Consider the following 19,395-nt stretch of genomic DNA (forward strand, 5'->3'; position numbering starts at 1 on the left):
TAGGGCAGTAAAAACACTCTATGTGATATTATAATGATGGATACATGTCATTTCACATTTGTCAAAATCCCTAAAATGCACAACACCAAGAGTGAACCCTAATGTATACTATGGACTTCAGGTGATAATGATGTGTCAGTGTAGGTCATTTATTATAACAAATTGCCCAGCAACAGGTGAACTTGAGCCCTGCTTTGGGTGAGCACAAGCCCCACTTTGGGTGAGCCCTGCTTCTCTCTCTCTCTCTCTCTCTCTCTCTCTCTCTCTCTCTGCCCCTTGTTCACTTGCGCCCTCTCTCTCTCTCTCTCAACAACAACAACAACAACAACAACAAATACACCACTCTGGTGGGGAATGTTGATAGTGGAAGGAGCTAGGCATGTGTGGGGCAGGGAGTGTTTGAGAAATCTCTGTACTTTCTGCTCAATTTTGCTGCAAACCTAAAAGTGCTCTAAAACATTAAGTCTACACACACACACACACACACACACACACACACACACACTCACATCATTATTGTAAATGCTCACTCAGCCTTTTCTACAGCCTTTAGGAGACATTAAAAGCTAATTACCTGATCAGGCAATGGTTTCACAGATCTGACATCAAAAGCACAAGTGGCAAAAGAAAAAATAAATAGAACGTCATCAAAATTAAAAACTTTTTTGCCACAAATGTTACCACCAAGAAAGTAAAAAACAACCCACAAAATGGGAGAATATTTTTTATAAATCATGTATCTAATGAGGGACTGGCATCTAGAATATGTAAAGAACTTTTATAACGCAGTAATAAAAAGACAAATATACTGATTTTAAATGGGCAAAGGATTTAAACAGACATTTCTCCAAAGATGTAAAAATATATATTTCTTAGTGCAGTAATAATAATTATGATTATAATACTATTCATTTTATGTTTAAAAAGCAATTATTAAAATCTTTCAAATAATTAAATAGGGAAAGAGATTGGCAATAAAACATTCTATTAAGAGAGAGTTCATTAGGTAGATACATTTAGGAAAAACCTTTTATCCCCACCAATGTTATACAATTTCTTTTATTTATTTTTAACCATCAGTTTGTTCTCTTTAGTTAAGAGTCTATTTCTTGGTTTGTCTTTTTTTTTCCCTTTGCTTGTTTGTTGTGTTTCTTAAATTCCACATGACTGAAATCATATATTATTTGTCTTTCTCTGACTGACTTACTTCACTTAGCATTATATCCTCTAGATCCATCCATGTTGTTGCAAATGGCAAGATTTCATTCTTTTTATGGGCTGAGTTATATTCCATTATATTTATGTATATGTGTATATATGTGTATGTATACGTGTGTGTGTGTGTATACATATATCTCCATCCCACTTCTTCTTTATCCATTCATCTATTGGCAGATATTTGGGTTGCTTCCTTATCTTGGCTATGGTAAATAGTGCTGCAATAAACACAGGGGTGCATATATCTTTTTGAATTAGTGTTTCATATTTTGGGGGTAAATACCCAGTAGTGGAATTACTGGATCCTATGGTAATTCTGTTTTTAATTTTTTGAGGAACCTCCATGTTTTCCACAGTGGCTAAACCACTTTGAATTCCCACCAACCATGCACAAAGACTCCTTTTTCTCCACATACTCACCAACACTTGTTTCTTGTAATATTGTACAATTTTAATAATTATATATAATTCTAATTTCTGTAAAGTGTTTCAGTGTACACTCAGTCATAACATTAAGCAAAATACGCTTTAAGGATGCACCAAAAGGCCTTGCCCATCCCTTACCCCAAATTCCCCTTTTGGTGCATCCTGGATTCACCTCAGACCACCACCACCAAACTTCTGGGAGCTGCCTGAGCTGAGCCAGAGTAGGACAACATGTACTAAATAAAGCTCGGAGGAATCAACTCTGAGCGGTAGTCACCTACTTACGATTTTGAATGTTTTAAAAATACTTGAAATAAAAGTTATCGTTGTAATCTTTTTTGGACATTTTCAATCCTTTTTGGACTAAGACAGGTATTTAAATGTATAAAAATAAACCGCATTTCTATGTTTTAAATTGTATATACATATTTTTTAAGTGTTAAAAACGACATTGCCGGGGCGCCCGGGTGGCTCAATAGGTTAAGCGTCCGACTTCAGCTCAAGTCATGATCTCGTGGTTCCTGAGTTCAAGCCCTGCATTGGGCTCGCTGCTGTCAGCACAGAGCCTGCTTCAGATCCTGTGTCTCCCTCTCTCTCTGCCACCTTACTAAGTGCGTGTGTGTGTGTGTGTGTGTGAGCACGCAGGGGTGCGCTCTCTTGCTCTCTCTCTCTCTCTCTCTCAAAAATAAACATTTAAAAAAAAGAAAAGCAAACAGAATTTTTTTTTTTTTAATGGCAATGTCAACTTTTATTACCCACTTCATTGGTTGTGAGTTCTTTAAAAAGAAAACAAAACCACAGGTCCAAAAGGGCATCACTCAAAGCATAAGAGACTGTTAAAAACTGAGAACAAACTGGGGGTTGATGGGGGGTGGGAGGGAGGGGAGGGTGGGTGGTGGGAATTGAGGAGGGCACCTTTTGGGATGAGCACTGGGTGTTGTATGGAAACCAATTTGACAATAAATTTCATATATTAAAAAAAAAAAAAAAATGGCATCACTTAGGCCAAGTCACCAAACCAACGCCTAATATCTAACCTAATTACACTTGCAACCTCCTACAGAAATGTAGTCTTAACTGGTCAGGAATTTTCTGGTAAACACCAATGAGACAATTTGTCACATGGTCCTCTCCATCTCCCAAAGGAAGATGAGATAATCCACCCCTAAAACCCCACTGTCCCCAAATGAAGGTGACCTCACCTGAAATAATTCTTTTTTCTATTTATGATTTCCCTGTCTTGCCTCTAGAAACCTTTCCCTTTTTGGAGCCCTTTGGAGCTCCCCTCTCCTTGCTACACAGGATGCTACCCAATTCATGAATCATTTAATAAAGACAATTACATCTTCACATTTACTCTGTTGAATTTCATTCTTTAACAGTTCTGTTTCACAACAGACATCCACTAATTATTTTTTGACGATCTTCATAGCAAAGTAAACAGGCAAAGAATTGCAAAAAGAGCACTCCATTGTTTTTTGCAAGTCTGTCTCCAGAGTCTTTTTATTTAAACAGAAAAAGAATGCATTTCCTTTAAAAGAATAGTACTTTTGTTAATCAAAAATAGGGGATGAAAAAGTCATACTAGATCCAGTGAACCAACAGCCAGGCTTTGTTTCCAGCTAATTAAAAAGTAGAAAAGAACCTGGTTTCCATTCCATTATAATTGTGTTCCTTTTAACAACAGTGTGATAAGCTAAGGAATTATGACAAAATGCAATTACTTAATCTAATATTTTCAATAATTCCAATTGTGTTTGATTCTATTCTATACGTTTCCTAAAATACTTGCATTACTCTCAGGGCACCTGGGTGGCTCAACTGGTTAAACGTCCAACTCTTGATTTCAGCTCAGGTCATGATCTCACAGGTCAAGAGTTCGAGCCCCACATCGGGCTCCTCATTGACCACACGGAGCCTGCTTGGGATCCTCTCTCTCTGCCCCTCCCCTGCTCCTGCTCGCTCTCTCTCTCTCTCTCTCTCTCTCAAAATAAATAAATAAAACTTTTAAAAAATATATCTGCATTACTCTCAACATTTTTACCTTATTATCAGGACCTTCGTAATTCCTTTTTTTTTAATGTTTATTTCTGAGAGAGAGAGAGATAGAGAGTGTGAGTGGGGCAGAGAGAAAGGGAGACACAAAATCTGAAGCAGGCTCCAGGCTCTGAGCTGTCAGCACAGAGCCCGACACAGGGCTCAAAATCGTGAACTGCGAGATCACGACCTGAGCCAAAGTCTAACGCTCAACCGACTGAGCCACCCAGGTGCCCCAGGACCTTCATAATTCCTAAAGCATTATTTTCTGGAATTTCACAAAAAAAAAATGTGTATGCATTTAACATTTCCAGCTGACCCCGCCAGGATTATTTAATTCTACAGGGGTACACACCTTTGACTGACTATGGTTCCAGTGACTAGGCTATTTTACAACTCTGTAAGTTTAGAAGTTAATTTGTAGAAAACTATCAGTAATGCAAATAACTGCCATTGATTGAAATGCAAATTAATTTTGTTGGGTAGAACTATAATTAATTTCTGCCCTATAGAAAGGATGACCTCAAATATTACATTTTATAGCATATAGAACAGCACTGTCATATATACATACATATAGTACCTATAAAAGACATATATATGTCATAATGCCATATATAAATATATACATATATCACATGCCACATATGTAATTTCACATTTCTTTTTTTTTTTAATTTTTTTAATGTTTATTTATTTTTGAGACAGAGAGAGACAGAGCATGAACAGGGGAGGGGCAGAGAGAGGAAGACAAAGAATCTGAAACAGGCTCCAGGCTCTGAGCGGTCAGCACAGAGCCCGACGCAGGGCTCAAACTCACGGACCATGAGATCATGACCTGAGCCAAAGTCGGACGCTTAACCGACCAAGCCACCCAGGCGCCCCATGTAATTTTACATTTCTTAGCACCATGTTAAAAAAGGTAAAAAGTTAAGAGATGAAATTCATTTCAATAATAGATTTTAACTTAATATATCCAAAATATTGTCATTTCAACAAGTAATCAACTTTTAAAATATTGAGATGTTTTATATTCTTTTTTTGTACACTAAATCTCCAAAATTCAATATGTACTTTACATTTACAGCACATCTCAAATCATATTGGCCATAATTCAGTGCTCAATAGCCACATATGATTAGTGGCTACCATACTGGATGGTGCAGCTATATAGTCTTTATTTGTTTGCATCGGTCTGGATGGTTCAACCACTACATCTGCTCATGCAAGTATTTGCCAGAACATTTTTGGTGTTAATCCTAGATATTTCTTCAGCACCTACTATATGCCTGGGTGTTCACTATTTACTAGGACAGGTATATAACTGCGTAATGGATGTCCCCTGCCATCAAAGAATAAGATGAGATAAGACATATAATCCTTATAAATTTAGAAAACAAGACATCAAATAAATAAATTCTTAAATTCAGTAGACAACACATAAATGAATAATCAATACAGATAGGTATAGTCAAGGAGAAGGGAAGAAAGGAGCCAAGGATATTCAAAGCTTAATAAACAGGATGAGGAAGGAAAGGTGTAAGTTAGAGCTTAGACAAAACAGAAAGTCACTGGCCTGATTTTATCAGACTCTATTTATTTGGTTCAGATCATGGTTTTCATAATATATGGTTGCTCTTTGGTAAATAAAATAAAATAGCTTTAGAATGAAAATAGATCTTGTATTTTATATGTTGTATGATCTCAACCCTGTTCTAAAAATGCACTTTGAATTTTTTTTTAATGTTTATTTATTTTTGAGAAAGAGAGAGAGAGAGAGAGAGTGAGCAGGGGAGGGGCAGAGAGAGAGAGAGAGACACAGAATCCAAAGCAGGCTCCAGGCTCTGAGCTGTCAGCACAGAGCCCGAAGCAGGGCTGGAACTCAGGGACTGTGAGATCATGACCTAGGCAAAGTTGGACGCTTAACCGACTGAGCCACCCAGGCGCCCCTAAAAACGCACTTTAAAAGACAGGAAGAAAACACTCAAAAATGGCCCCTAGATAACTGGATTGATTGTGGTAGGGTAGAGGATGATCCTGGCTTCTTTGAAGTTATATCCTTCATTTTTTCAATAATCATGTAATATTTTTATAGTTAGAAAAAATATATACTGTTTATAGTATGTAAAGAAGTTGCACTTACCTGATGGCTCCAGAAATTCTGAAACAAGATTGTACTACAAGGCATGTCTAATAATTCCCGTATGATCTCTTGATGTCTTAAAAACTAAAACAGGAGTCCAGGGCTTTTCATATCACATATTCCAGAACCACTGGCTATTGGAGTGATAAACTATGGAGTAAGCTTTCATCCATTTTCCATGAATTTCATCTTACAACTGTGAGAAAAATCAAGTATTAAAAAAAAGAGACTCAAGTATTGCTCAAGTTAATGACTATCTAGGGTTGATTTTACTTTTGGAAAAGCAGCTTGCTAAAGGTGACTGCCTCATTGTTAAGTAAGGTTCATGGCTAATGGTTTTGACATGTAAAGCTGTTCAAATGCCCAAGGTGGCTCACTTGATCACACATCCTCTGCTGGCCATGCAATTGATGGGAATTTTAAACACAGCTTTCATCTTTGACCTTTGTCTTTATGATTTAGTTCATAGAGCGAACTATTGTCATATCTTCCAGTTAACTTGACCAAATAGCTCTTGAAGAATAATTGGATCCTTTACCTTGCGCTTTGCCCACCCTACTTCTAGCACAATCATTAAGCATGTCTTATCCTTATTTGCTTTTGATATTTACTAATTACTATTAACCACTGCCCTTTGTCTACTTCATTCTCTCATTCTGATTCTTTCCACCTACTCAGCTATTTCTTGTCCTTCCCACATATTCTTCTGCTTTAGCCCAGTAGTTCCAAGTTGACTTCTTGAAATAAGCCTGGCACACTTTCAAAATGCTAGAACGTTTAGTAGATTTATAATGAGATGCTGTTTAAGTGTGGTACCTCCTTATTAATCAGTAAAGTTAACAATTTTTACTGATCAACCACTGTATTTTTGGATTTATGGAACTATTATAGGGAATTTTTTAAGCAAGTGTGGACCTAAAGAAGTCCTAAATAGCTTGCTTTTACTCATGCAGTCAAGCAGTGAGAAAAAAAAAGTGTGAATTATAGCATAAGAATATATTTGAGTTCACTACATTGCTCTTTATGCTAATGAAAACAGTGAAAACAACCTAAATATCTAATAAGGAAATTGAGGGGAATTATATATATATATCTAATCAGTGAAATATCATGCAGTTATTTGAATACTAATTGTGATGTCATTTGAACAAACAGTTACCAGGAATAGCCTTTTAACATTACTTGCTTTTACATATATGATCCCACTCACTTTCCTGTCTCTGGATCGTTAATGATCCTTTGTGACCTGTATGAGATACTTTTTCTCTCCTCTCCCTGCCCCAAACCAATCTCCATGACTTCAAATCCAAATGCTACACGTTTATCAACAAACATTTATTTAACAAGCACTTGTTGTGTACCTTGCCCGTTGGCACCTGCCCTCGTGGGGCTCAGGGTCAAATAATCACACAAGTAAGTACATGATTACAAACGGAATGAGGACTGTCAAGTAAATAGTTATAAAAGAGAGTAATCCAGGGACAGCTTCCCTGTAGAAGTGACACCTGAGCTGGAATCAAAAATACAAGACGAAGCACTGGGGGGAGGGGGGGCGGGCAACGTGTGCTATGACCCTGTTACAGAAAATGCATGGTTTTTTCAGAGAATTGAAAAAAGGCCAGTTTAGCTGCGACACAGGGAAATGATGAGGAAGTACTTTGAGAAGAGGTGGAGAGGTAAGATTGTGACTATGTAAGACTGGAGTTTTTAACATAGGACAGTGGAAATCACTGAAGAATTTTAAGGTCAAGACATGGAGGGGTGATGTGATCCAACTTGCATTTTGAAAAGATGATAATGGCTTCAGTGTGGAGCCTGGATTGGAAAGAGACCAGGGTGGACACAGGGAGAACAATTAGGAGTCTACCACACTGGTCTGGGTGAGAGTTCTAGCTTGACCTGGGGAGCTGGCTGTAGAAACAGAGAAAAAGGACACAGATCTAAGAGGTATTTAAATGATACAGTTAGTAAGGCTTGATGACAGACCACAATAAAGAATAAAGGAAAGAAGTGGCTGGGATGACTCCTAGGTTTCTGTCTTGTGGAATCAAATGGACAGTGGTGTCATTCATTACAAGATAAGGTTGAGAACTGGTGATCATGAGTTTGGTTAAGTATGACCACCCCATCATGGACTTATAGATAATTACTGAAGTGCGCAGTGATAAATCAATTGTTGGTTGTAGTAGTCATGTGATCAATTTACAGAACATTTCCTTCATCGAGAAACTCGTAAGGGGCGCCTGGGTGGCTCAGTGGGTTATGTGGCCGACTTTGGCTCAGGTCATGATCTCGCGGTCCGTGAGTTCAAGCCCCGTGTCTGGCTCTGTGCTGACAGCTCAGAGCCTGAAGCCTGTTTCAGATTCTGTGTCTCCCTCTCTCTGACCCTCCCCTGTTCATGCTCTGTCTCTCTCTGTCTCAAAAATAAAATAAACGTTAAAAAGAAAAAAAATAAAAAATAAAAAAAAAAAGAAACTCGTAAGTTGTGGTGAGAGGGCAGGGGGGACTTCAGAAGCCATTTGAGGAGAAAATTATTCATACCCCTAAAAATCTGTGTCAAAAGCATTAGGGTCATTAGATTAACTCAACTACAAGAGGTTGTCAACAGGTTCCCATGTAAATAATCTGTTTATTTCTCTGCATTCATAGCCTTCTCTTCCCACTGCTGGCCCCACTTAACTATCATTCAGAAACAAGGTCTAATCAGTATGGCTGGAGAATCTATGGAAGGCTTCATGAAATGAGAAGGCCCTAAGAGGGGTCTTGAAGAATGGGAAAACCTTCGGCAGAACAGGTATAAGAAGAGTCAAGCACATTAGTGCTAAGCAATGGAGCTGAGAAGTGGTATGAGGTCCAGAAGATGCTGAACTGGCCATAATAATAGGTTCAGCTGGGAGGAAGTGCAAGGTACAGTGTGGGGAGCCACATTAAAAAGGTTCTTAAATGTTTGATGCACGAGTTTAAATGTTATTCTGCAGTTGGTCAAGAATCCGTGGTGCAATCCTCAATTGGATGGAAGGGGAGAAGGAAGAGAACAGAATATCAGCATCATAGATGGAACTCCTCCAAACTAATTATGGTCTCCCATTCTACAGTTGAGAACCATTGCTATAAGACAACAGCACTCAGATATACCCTTAAAGGCAGAGAAAAGCTCCACTGGGATTTAACAGAAGCAAAGTGGTAACTATAAGAAAGCAACACTCTTACTCTTTAGCTTCATATTTACCTCTTTGTTATTCAATTTTGACAGCCTCGGGACTCCCCCACCCCCACCCCCGGGCCAACATACTTTTCTCCTTCATTCTCTTTAGCTGAACAACAACTCAGAAAATCTTTTTCTTTGTATTTCCATGGCTCAGTGGAGACAGATTGACATTTTCCAAAATTACATTAGAAACTACTAGGAGAAATAAAACAAGAAGATAAGAATAGCACAAAATGAGTCAACATTTCCCAAATAAAGATTTGGGGTCCAAAGTTCCCTAAGATAGGTAAGGTCATCAAAGCAGTGAGCCTGAGAGGTTCTGCTGTTCAAGAAGCATCTTCCAACCAGGAACCCCAATCTCTACATAAAAGGATGCAACTACATGGAGCTTACAACTTTTACTAAAAGCCTCTTTCCTCTCCAATTTTCAGGCAACCCAAAATTCCCAGGAGCTTTTCCCTGTCCTACCTGAGAAGCCACTCTCTCATCCATGCTGTCTAGTCCCACTATCCTTCCCCCTTGACTATTTATCCTTTCCACAAACCAACACACACATCACTTCCTTAAATATCACAAAGTCTGTGCTACAAACCACTATACCAATACACTTCGGTCTCCCTCTCATTCTGTCTCTCTCTCTCTCTCTCTCTCTCTCTCTCCTTTCCCTTTTCAACCTGCACTTTTTTTTTGAAAACTCTGTTGCAAGAAAGAAAAGACCAAAAGCTGTGAATGTCATACTTTCACCTGAGAGTCACTCTTTCCAGGTCTTCATCTGACTCTAAGCTATGTGGTCACCAAGCTCTGCCTACTCTTCAGCACCCAGGAAAAAATGCCAATGTTCACAAATCCAACCTTATTCTTTTTCAAACCTCCCTTATCTGCTTGAGGCTTATGGCCAAGCTCCAAATCCCTGATGGAAGTACATACTACTTCACACATGAAGAAGGGCAGTGGTGACTGGAACCCTCGAACACACAGTGAATGATACAGGTCATGTCCCCAAAGCCACCTGCTCTGCCACCCCTGAAATAACCCGCTCAACATAGTCTTCCTCCTCTCCTCCCAGCACTTCTACCATGTACGTGGAAAAGATACTATCATAGAATTCCACAACATAACAATTCCTTAACTTTAGGAATTAGCTGAAAGAAAGCTGGCAAACATTGAGAAGAAGGAAATAAGAGAGAAACTTAGGTAACTTGGTGGCAAAGGTCTGTTCAGAAAAGGCCCTCTAAATTTTTATGAACTTCCCTTCAGTGGACTTTTTCAGCAAAACGTATTAGAAAGTTATAGGAACTACAATGTCATCAGGAACTCTTAGTATTCACCTGGAAGTGAGGACAAAGCAGAGTGTCCTGCAGAAGACTGTAGTACTTGCAGCCAAGTTGAAAAGGGAACTCAACTCTTGTGGTGGGTCATTTCCAAAGATGACCACCAAAAATCCCCTCCATCCCTGAACACACATACCACTCCTCACATCAAGAGGTGGAGCGTACTTTCCCCTGGACCGGTTTTGTAACTTGCTTGGGTCAGCAGAATGACACAAAAGTGACATTCTAGTACTTCTAAGAACTACAAGAACTTCAAGGCCTTAAGAAGAGTTATAGTTTCTGCTTTTGTGTTTTTGGGAATCACCTGACAGGTTAAAAAAGCTCAAGCTAAATCACTAAATAAGAAGAGAGAGGTCTGGCCAGCCCCAAACCATTCCAGCTGAGGCCAGACGTGTATTTGATACCATGTTAGACCTTCCCACCCCAGCTGAGCTCCCAGCTGAATGCAGCCAGCACCACATCTAGGAGAAGAACTACCTAGTGGAGCCCAACCCACTCACAGAAACCATCAGAAATAGGAAGTTGTGGGGCACCCGGCAGGCTCAGTCGGTTAAGCATCCAACTCTTGATCTCAGCTCGGGTCATGATCTCACGATTCATGAGTTCAAGCCCCCGTCAGGCTCTGTCTCTGCCCTTTTGTGCTCATGTGCGTTCGCTAGCCCTCTGTCAAAAGAAATAAATAAACTTAAACAAAATAAATTTAAAAAAATAAATAAGAAGTTGTTATTGTCTTAAGCCACTAAGTTTTGAGGGAGTTTGTTACACCGTAATACAGATAACTGGGATCTGTTTAACAATTCAACCCATCTCAAAGTTATCAACAAATCTAGATCCCAGATAACCTCTTAATTTTCCAGTTATTATGTATGAACGGTCCTTTTGTTACTTGAGTCTTCTATATTGATCTCAACCATGAATTCCAGACAGTTCTGATTTCAAATATTATATCCCATAGTTCCCATAAGAATAGTTGAAATTATTAGGGCTTACTTTGAGGTCAGAAACTCTGGCCACTTTATCTATATTATTTCCTTAATATAGTTAATGTTCTAACTTCCTCTTTGATTTTGAAGATACTCTGCATTCTGTTATTGGCCCGAATTTTAAATTTTACTTTCAAAATGTCCAGTGTCTGTATTTGCTGTGATAGTTTCCCTTTGAATGTGTTTTGCAGGTTTATTCATGCTTTTCAAATGTAAATTCAATGTGAGAGCAATGTGTATTCAGACAATAGTATTCATCAGATGTCACCACTGAAATGAAAGGATTTTCAAAATATTCAGCTCTAATCCTTCTCTTCCTTACTCTACAGAATCTGAGACTTAATCAGTGCCAGTGACTTCAATTAGCATATGTAAAATGATGACTCACAAAGCTAGACTTCCCCTTTGGACTTCTCTCCTGAGATTCAGATATAGTTCCAAATGCCCACCAGCTATCTCCACTTGGATGCTCCACAGGCTTTAAAACCTCAGTAGCTCCAAATGAAATTCACTGACCCTCAAAACTTGTTCCTTTTTTTTTTTTTAATGTTTATTTATTTTGAGAGAGAGCACAAGCAGGGGAGGGGCAGAGAGGCAGGAGGCAGGGGGGGTGGGTAGAGAATGAATCTCAACCCGGCTCTGCACTATCAGCCCAAAGCCCAACACGGGCTCAAACTCAAAACACCAGATCATGACCTAAGCCAAAATCATGAGTCAGACGTTTAAACGACTAAGCCACCCTGGCACCCCAAAACTTATTCTTCCTTAATCCTTCAGTCACTGAAAGACACCAACATTCTTCCAGAAATCTGGTATATGGGTCTCCCCACCAGACCAAGAGCCCTAAGTCCCATTCATCTCCGTATCTCCAAATCCTAGCACAGGACCTAGTATATTATAGCACTTGCTAAGCATTTTTTTCAATTAATAATTAAATAAAAACTGGTTCATTATGGTTCTGGTTACCCCAATAAGAAAGATTGGCCCTTGTCTGACCCAACTAAATGCGCCAATACTTTCAGCACCATCTAGTTGCGTCCAAGGCAAGACTTTGTGAAGGACCTTATCACCACCAGCATAAAGAGTGAAAACGAAGTGAGCCACCATAGGCCACATATGCTTGGGAAAATCTTAGCCTCAATATGCCCATGATGTACAGCCTTTTTTACCAGGACTAACAAAGTTCATTTGAACAGGTTACATGATGGACCCATTGCCTCAATTCCCAAGCCCCTAGTGCACTGGCACTCTGGTCTAAGCAAAGCATATCACCTTCCTAATTACAGGAATGAGAGACCTTTTCCTGGTCATTCATGCTGCCATGTCCCCAGTGTATTCTTGTGCTTCACAGCTTCACAATATCAAATGGCTCTACCTTTTGAAAAACAAGCTTTTAACTTGATTCTGTTTCTGGTTGAAAATTTGAGCCAGTTCCAAGAATTCAATGTCAACTCAGTTCAAATCTATGGTTTCTTTTTTTTTTCTTTAAGTTTGTTTATTTATTTATTTGGAGGGGGGGGGGGGGACTTGCAGAGAGAGGAGAGAGAGAATCCCAAGTAGGCTGTATGCTGACAGTATGAAGCCCGATGTGGGACTCGATCCCACGAACAGTGAGATCATGACCTGAGTTGAAATCAAGAGTCGGACACTCAACCAACTAGGCCACCCAGGGGCCCCAAATCTATGGTTTCTTTTTTATTTTTTTTTAACATTTATTTTTGAGAGAAAGAGAGAGACAGAGCACAAGCAGGGGAGGGGCAGAGAGACAGGAAGACACAGAATCCGAAGCAGGCTCCAGGCTCTGAGCTGTCAGCACAGAGCCCAATGTGGGGCTCAAACTCACGAACCACAAGATCATGACCTGAGCTGAAGTCGGACACTTAACCAACTGAGCCACCCAGGCACCCCATCTTTAAGGCACTGTGTTGGAGACATTAAGTGCTCTTTGTTGTTGGGTCATGTATACAAACCCAAATCCAGCCTGGCTCATTATGTCCCCCTTTCTCTCTGTGTAGCTCTGTAAGTCCAACCTGCTTCAAAGCCAAACCACTCTGAGTCATACGCATTTTGAGCGTGTCTTTGTAGCCTAAATGTCTTTCATTCTCTTGGTATGGTCATGAGTGACAGCTTTGTGGTCAATGTATTTTTTTTAATGTTTATTTATTTTTGAGAGAGTGACACAGAGTGCAAGCGGTGGAGGGATAGAGAGAGAGGGAGACACAGAATGCAAAGCAGGCTCCAGGCTCTGAACTGTCAGCACAGAGCCCGACAGGGGGCTCGAAATCACAAACTGAGATCATGACCTGAGCCTAAGTTGGACGCTTAACTGACTGAGCCACCCAGGTGCCCCTGTAGTCAATATTTTTAAGATTTATGTCTATGATAATTGCTTTTATATTTCAGATTAATTTATAGCATCTTAAGTCATTTGATCTGGCAATTTCTTTATGAAATCAAGCACATCCTCACATATACATGAGATATCTGCTGGGTTTATAATTCTAGACTCTTAAAAGTAACTCTATTTTTCATTCAAATATGTTTGCTTTTCTGGAGTTTTGGGTGATTATAATGGGTTCATTCAAAATATTCATTCTTGCTTTTCCATGCTGATAGTGCTCTCAAAACATGGTGAACATTCCTAAAACCTGCTGGACTCTCTGTAAGAAGTGTGGCAAGTACCAACAACACAAAGTGACACAATACAAGAAGGGCAATGATTCTCTGTATGCCCAGAGAAAGCAGCATTATGACAGGAAGCAGAATGGCTACAGTGAGCGGATTAAGCCGATTTTCTGGAAAAAAACAAAAACAACAAAGAGGGTTATGCTGAGGATTGACTGTATTGAACCCAACTACAGATGTATGAAAATGATGGCTATTAAAAAGATGCAAGCATTTGGAATTGAGAGGACATAAGAAGAGAAAGGGCCACATGATCCATTTCTAAGCTTCATATTTCACTTTATTATGAAGACAATAAGATCTTGAGGTTATGTTCAAACCAAAATAAAAAAAAATACTCTTTATTAAAACAGCACTTCCCAATTTTATAAAATTTGAATAAAAAAAGGAAATTTAATCTCCTTGAAAACAATGTTGGCATTAAAATTCATTATATTCATTTACATAATTATGGGGAAAACTCAGCAAAAACTACCAATCTATTTAACATCTTGAGTTTGATGAAGCACATTAGAACATGAAACACAATACATTGGAACATGAATACACAGTCAAAAGACAGGTCCTTTCATTACCAGACTGTTAGACAACTTCTATAACAAATCTTATCACCCTCTCCTCATCCTTTGCCTTTCCATACGTAGTCTACAAAACTATGCAATTGTAAACTGAACTAAACACATTAGCAGTTTACATGAGAATGGATAAAGCTCAAGTATCAGCAAATAACAACTGAGTTTAGCAAATCTTTTCATTAAATTTTAAAAGTAATCTTTAGATCTATAAATTTAATGCACTTCCTATCAAAATCCCAACTGCCTTTTTTTTTTTTGCAGAAGTTAACAAACTGATACTAAAATTCATAAACCATAATAACCAAAACAATCTGGATAAAAAGAACAAATCTGGAGAATTCACACTTCCCAATTTCAAAATTTACTGTAAAGTTATAATAATCAGGACAGAACTGGCATATGGAGATAGATAGATAGATAGATAGATAGATTGGTAGATAGATAATGTTTTTAATGTTTATTTATTCTGAAGGGGGGAGGAGGTGCAGAGAGAGAGGGACAAAGGATCCAAAGCAGGCTCTGTGCTGACAGCAGAGAGCCCAATGTGGGGCTCGAACTCACAAACCGTGAGATCATGACCCGAGCCTAAGTTGGACACCTAACTGACTGAGCCACGCAGGTGCCACATGGTCAAGTGATTTTTTACAAGAAATAGCAAGACAATTCAGTGGAGAAAGATAGTCTTCTCAACAACTGGTGCTGGGACAACATGCAAAAGAGTGATGCTGGATCCCTACACTCTATGGAAAATTAACTTAAAATGGATCATAGACCTAAATGTAAAAGCTAAACCTACAAAACACTTAGAAGCAATCATAAGAATACATCTTCATGCTCTCTGGTTAGGAATGATTTCTCAGATAGAACACCAAAAACACAAGGGACAAAAGAAAAAATAAATCAGACATCATCAAGATTAAAAATTGTGTACTTTAAAGAACACCATCAAAATAGCAAAAAGACAACCCACAAAATAAAACATTTGGAAAAGACATATCTGACTGGTATCCAGAATATGTAAAAAAACTCTTACTACTCGATAATAAAAAGACTAATAACTAAAAACATGGGCAAAGGATTTGAATAGACATTTTTCCAAAAAAGATATACAAATGACCAATAAACACATGACAAGATGCTCAAGATCATTAGTCATCAGGGAAATACAAATCAAAACCACTATGAGATATCACTTCATACCACAAGGATAGCTAAAATCAAAAAGATGGACAATAACAAGTGGTGTAAAGGATATGGAAAAAATTGGAACCCTCATACACTGCTGATGTTAATATAAAATGCTTGGGGCGCCTGGGTGGCACAGTCGGTTAAGCGTCCGACTTCAGCCAGGTCACGATCTCACGGTCCGTGAGTTCGAGCCCCGCGTCGGGCTCTGGGCTGATGGCTCAGAGCCTGGAGCCTGTTTCCGATTCTGTGTCTCCCTCTCTCTCTGCCCCTCCCCCGTTCATGCTCTGTCTCTCTCTGTCCCAAAAATAAATAAACGTTGAAAAAAAAAATTTTTTTTAAATAATAAAATAAAAAAAATAAAATGCTTAACATAAAATACTTATTCTTCAAAAAGCTAAAAATTGTATTGTCATATGATCCAGAAATTTTACTCCAAGGTATATTTCCAAGAGAAATGAAAACATAAGTCCACATAAAAACTTGCACACAAATGTTCACAGCCCTATATCAAAATGACCAAAAAGTGGGATACCTGGGTGGCTCAGTCAGTTGAGCATCCTACTCCTGATTTCGGCTCTGGTCATGGTCTCACGGTTGTGAGATGGAGCCCTGCATCAGGCCCTGCATCAAGCCCTGCATCTGGCTCTGCACTGGGCGTGGAGCCTGCTTAAGATTCTCTCTTGCCCTCTGCCCACCCCCCCGAATAAAAAAAAAAAAAAATTTTTAAGATAACCAAAAAGTGGAAACAACCTAAATGCCCATCAACTGCTAAATGAATTAAGATTTGGTACATCCACTCTTTAGCGTTCTTGGACCCAATTCCAATATGTGCGTTTGGGGGGGGGGGGGAGGGAGGAGGGTTCCCACAGAACACTAAGCAATTCTTAGACACCCTGCTGGTACTCAACTCAGTTCTAATGTTATGGAAACTGATCTGGATCACCCTGCAGAAGAACCAAGTGGCACTCAGAGATCTTGGAAGGCAGGAGGTTTATTTTACACCAGTGGGTTCAGATGAGATCATTCTCCAGAGATCTGAGCCCAGAGCATCAACAGAGGGGACCATTTATAGTCTGTTACTTGCGAATCCCTCATTAGTAGTAATTTGGCACCTGTGGCAAGCAGGGTAGGAAGAAAATCCCAGAAGGGGTGTTTTCTGACAAGGACTGGAATTCCCCTATCAGTCCTGTCGGCCATCTTATAACAGATTTTTCCCTAACACTATCTACCCCAAGATAGCTTCAGATTCCACAGGTTAAGTGTTCAGTCCTGCCTCCCCACCCACTTCAGACAGCATTTGCAACCCCAGGTCGTTATCTATGCTTCTGACCGACTGGCTACAGATTGGAGGCTCTAACAATCCCCTCCAACTCAGGATGCCAATTGCCAAGTCTGAGTTGTTCCAGGTACATCTGACCAACTGGCTATAAATTAGAGGTTTCCATGACTTCCTCAGAAGTTAACTGAAAGAGGTTTAATTAATTTGCTAGAGCAGCACATAGAACAGAGCAAAATATTTTTTTTTTACTAGATAGCAAGTTCATTATAAAAGGATGTAACTCAAGTGCAGCCAGATGGAAGAGATGCATGGGGAAAGGGTGCAGAGTGACCATGCTCTCTCCAAGCTTACCACTCTCACAGCACCCCTGCTTATTCACCAACCCAAAAACTCTCTGAACCCTGCACCTCCTTTCAGATTTTCATGAAGGCTTCATTATACAGGCATGAACAATTAAGTCACTGGCTATTGCCAATTGACTCAACCTGCATGGCCTCTCCTCTCCCCAGAGATCAATGGGTGGGACTGAAAGTTCCAACCCTCCAATCACATGGTTAGCTTCCCTGGCAACCAGCCCTCATCCTTAAAGGTTTTCCAAAATCCACCTTATTAACATAACAAAGAACAGCCACCTTTATCATTCTCTTCACTTAGGAAATTCCAAAGTTTTAGGAGCTCTGTGCCAGAAATGGGGGATGAAGACCAAATATATATCTATTACAAATCACAATATCATTCCCATACAATGGAATATTATTTGGCAATAAAAAGAATAAAGTACTGATAGGTAAACTTTGAATTATGCCAAGTGATAAATGATACAATTCTGTCACAAAACACATACTATATGATTCCATTGATCTGAAATGTCCAGAATAGGCAAATCCATAGGGACAGAAAGTAGATTAGTGGTTCCTTAGGGCTGGTGTGGGGGTGGGGGGTGAGAGACAGACTGGGGTAGGAGTGGGGACTGACTGTTAATAGGTTCCAGGTTTCTTTTAGGCAGAATGAAAATCAGATTGTGACTATGGTTGCCCATCTTGTGAATATAACAAAAAAAATCATACACTTTACATAGGTGAATTCTATGGTATGTGAATTATATCTCAATATAGCTGTCAAAAAATTAAAAAATAAAAGTAATCATCCCACCTCATGTCAAAATTCATTATGAAACCTGAATTGGGGAGCCTGAATTAAGAAAGTTTTATGAACTGCCTTTTTTCCCCCTCAATAGTTTTGATCTGTAGCTGAACATTTTGTAACTGAAATGCCTGCTAAATTAATCCTATTTCTCTCCCCAAGGCAAATTTCATCAAATTTCCCTTTGATTGTTCTTTCCCCAATAAAGACCAGTATTTTTGTACTTAAAAGATGCAATTCCCAAATGACTCATCACTTATCTCCTGGGTAGCAAGCAGTTTTGCCACAAGAAACCATTTTTCCTTTGTTTCAGAAGACCTGGCCAGTCTGCAATGTACATTCTGCTTCTTTTTTTTTTTTTTTTTTCAACGTTTATTTATTTTTGGGACAGAGAGACAGAGCATGAACGGGGGAGGGGCAGAGAGAGAGGGAGACACAGAATCAGAAACAGGCTCCAGGCTCTGAGCCATCAGCCCAGAGCCTGACGCGGGGCTCAAACTCACGGACCACGAGATCGTGACCTGGCTGAAGTCAGACGCTTAACCGACTGCGCCACCCAGGCACCCCTACATTCTGCTTCTTAATAGACTGCCCAGAGAATATTTCTTTACTTCTATCGGGAAAATTTGTAAAAAACTTTGAAATGGACCAAACAAAATTATTTTCTGGGTGTCCCATCTGGTGCACCCTTCCAGGTTATCTGATTCCATGGGAGCTCAGGCCTTTTAAGGTCTTTGAGCTATTTTACAACTCTGTAAATTGTTGAAAAATGATAATGATGTAAGTGATTCACATCCATCAAAATGCAAATGAATAGTTTAGTGGATGGAATGGATTATTGCCTGTGGATGCTGACCAGTTTTGCATCTGATAGGGAAAAATCTGTTATATGATGGCCAACAGGACTGATAGGGGAATCCCAGTCCCTGCCTGAAGACTCCCCTCCGGGCTTCTTCTTCCCACCCTGCTTGCCGCTCATGCCAAATTATTACTAATGAGGAATGCAGAAGTAACAGACTATAAATTGTCCCCTCTGCTTATGCTCGGGACTCAGACCTCTGGAGAATGATCTCCTCTGAGCTCACTGGTGTTAAAATAAACCTCCTGCCTTTCAAGATCTCTGAGTGCCACTTGGTTCTTCTGCCGGGTGGTCCAGACCAGTTTCCGTAACACATCTAT

General features: G+C 39.5%; 1 pseudogene; it reads left to right on the forward strand.

The window, feature by feature from the left end:
- Positions 1–13,701: 13,701 nt before the first annotated feature.
- LOC123594811 lies at positions 13,702–14,838 on the forward strand (annotated as a pseudogene).
- Positions 14,839–19,395: the final 4,557 nt, after the last annotated feature.

The sequence above is a fragment of the Leopardus geoffroyi genome, chromosome X (assembly GCF_018350155.1).
Source record: "Leopardus geoffroyi isolate Oge1 chromosome X, O.geoffroyi_Oge1_pat1.0, whole genome shotgun sequence".
In the NCBI taxonomy this organism is placed as follows: Eukaryota; Metazoa; Chordata; class Mammalia; order Carnivora; family Felidae; genus Leopardus; species Leopardus geoffroyi.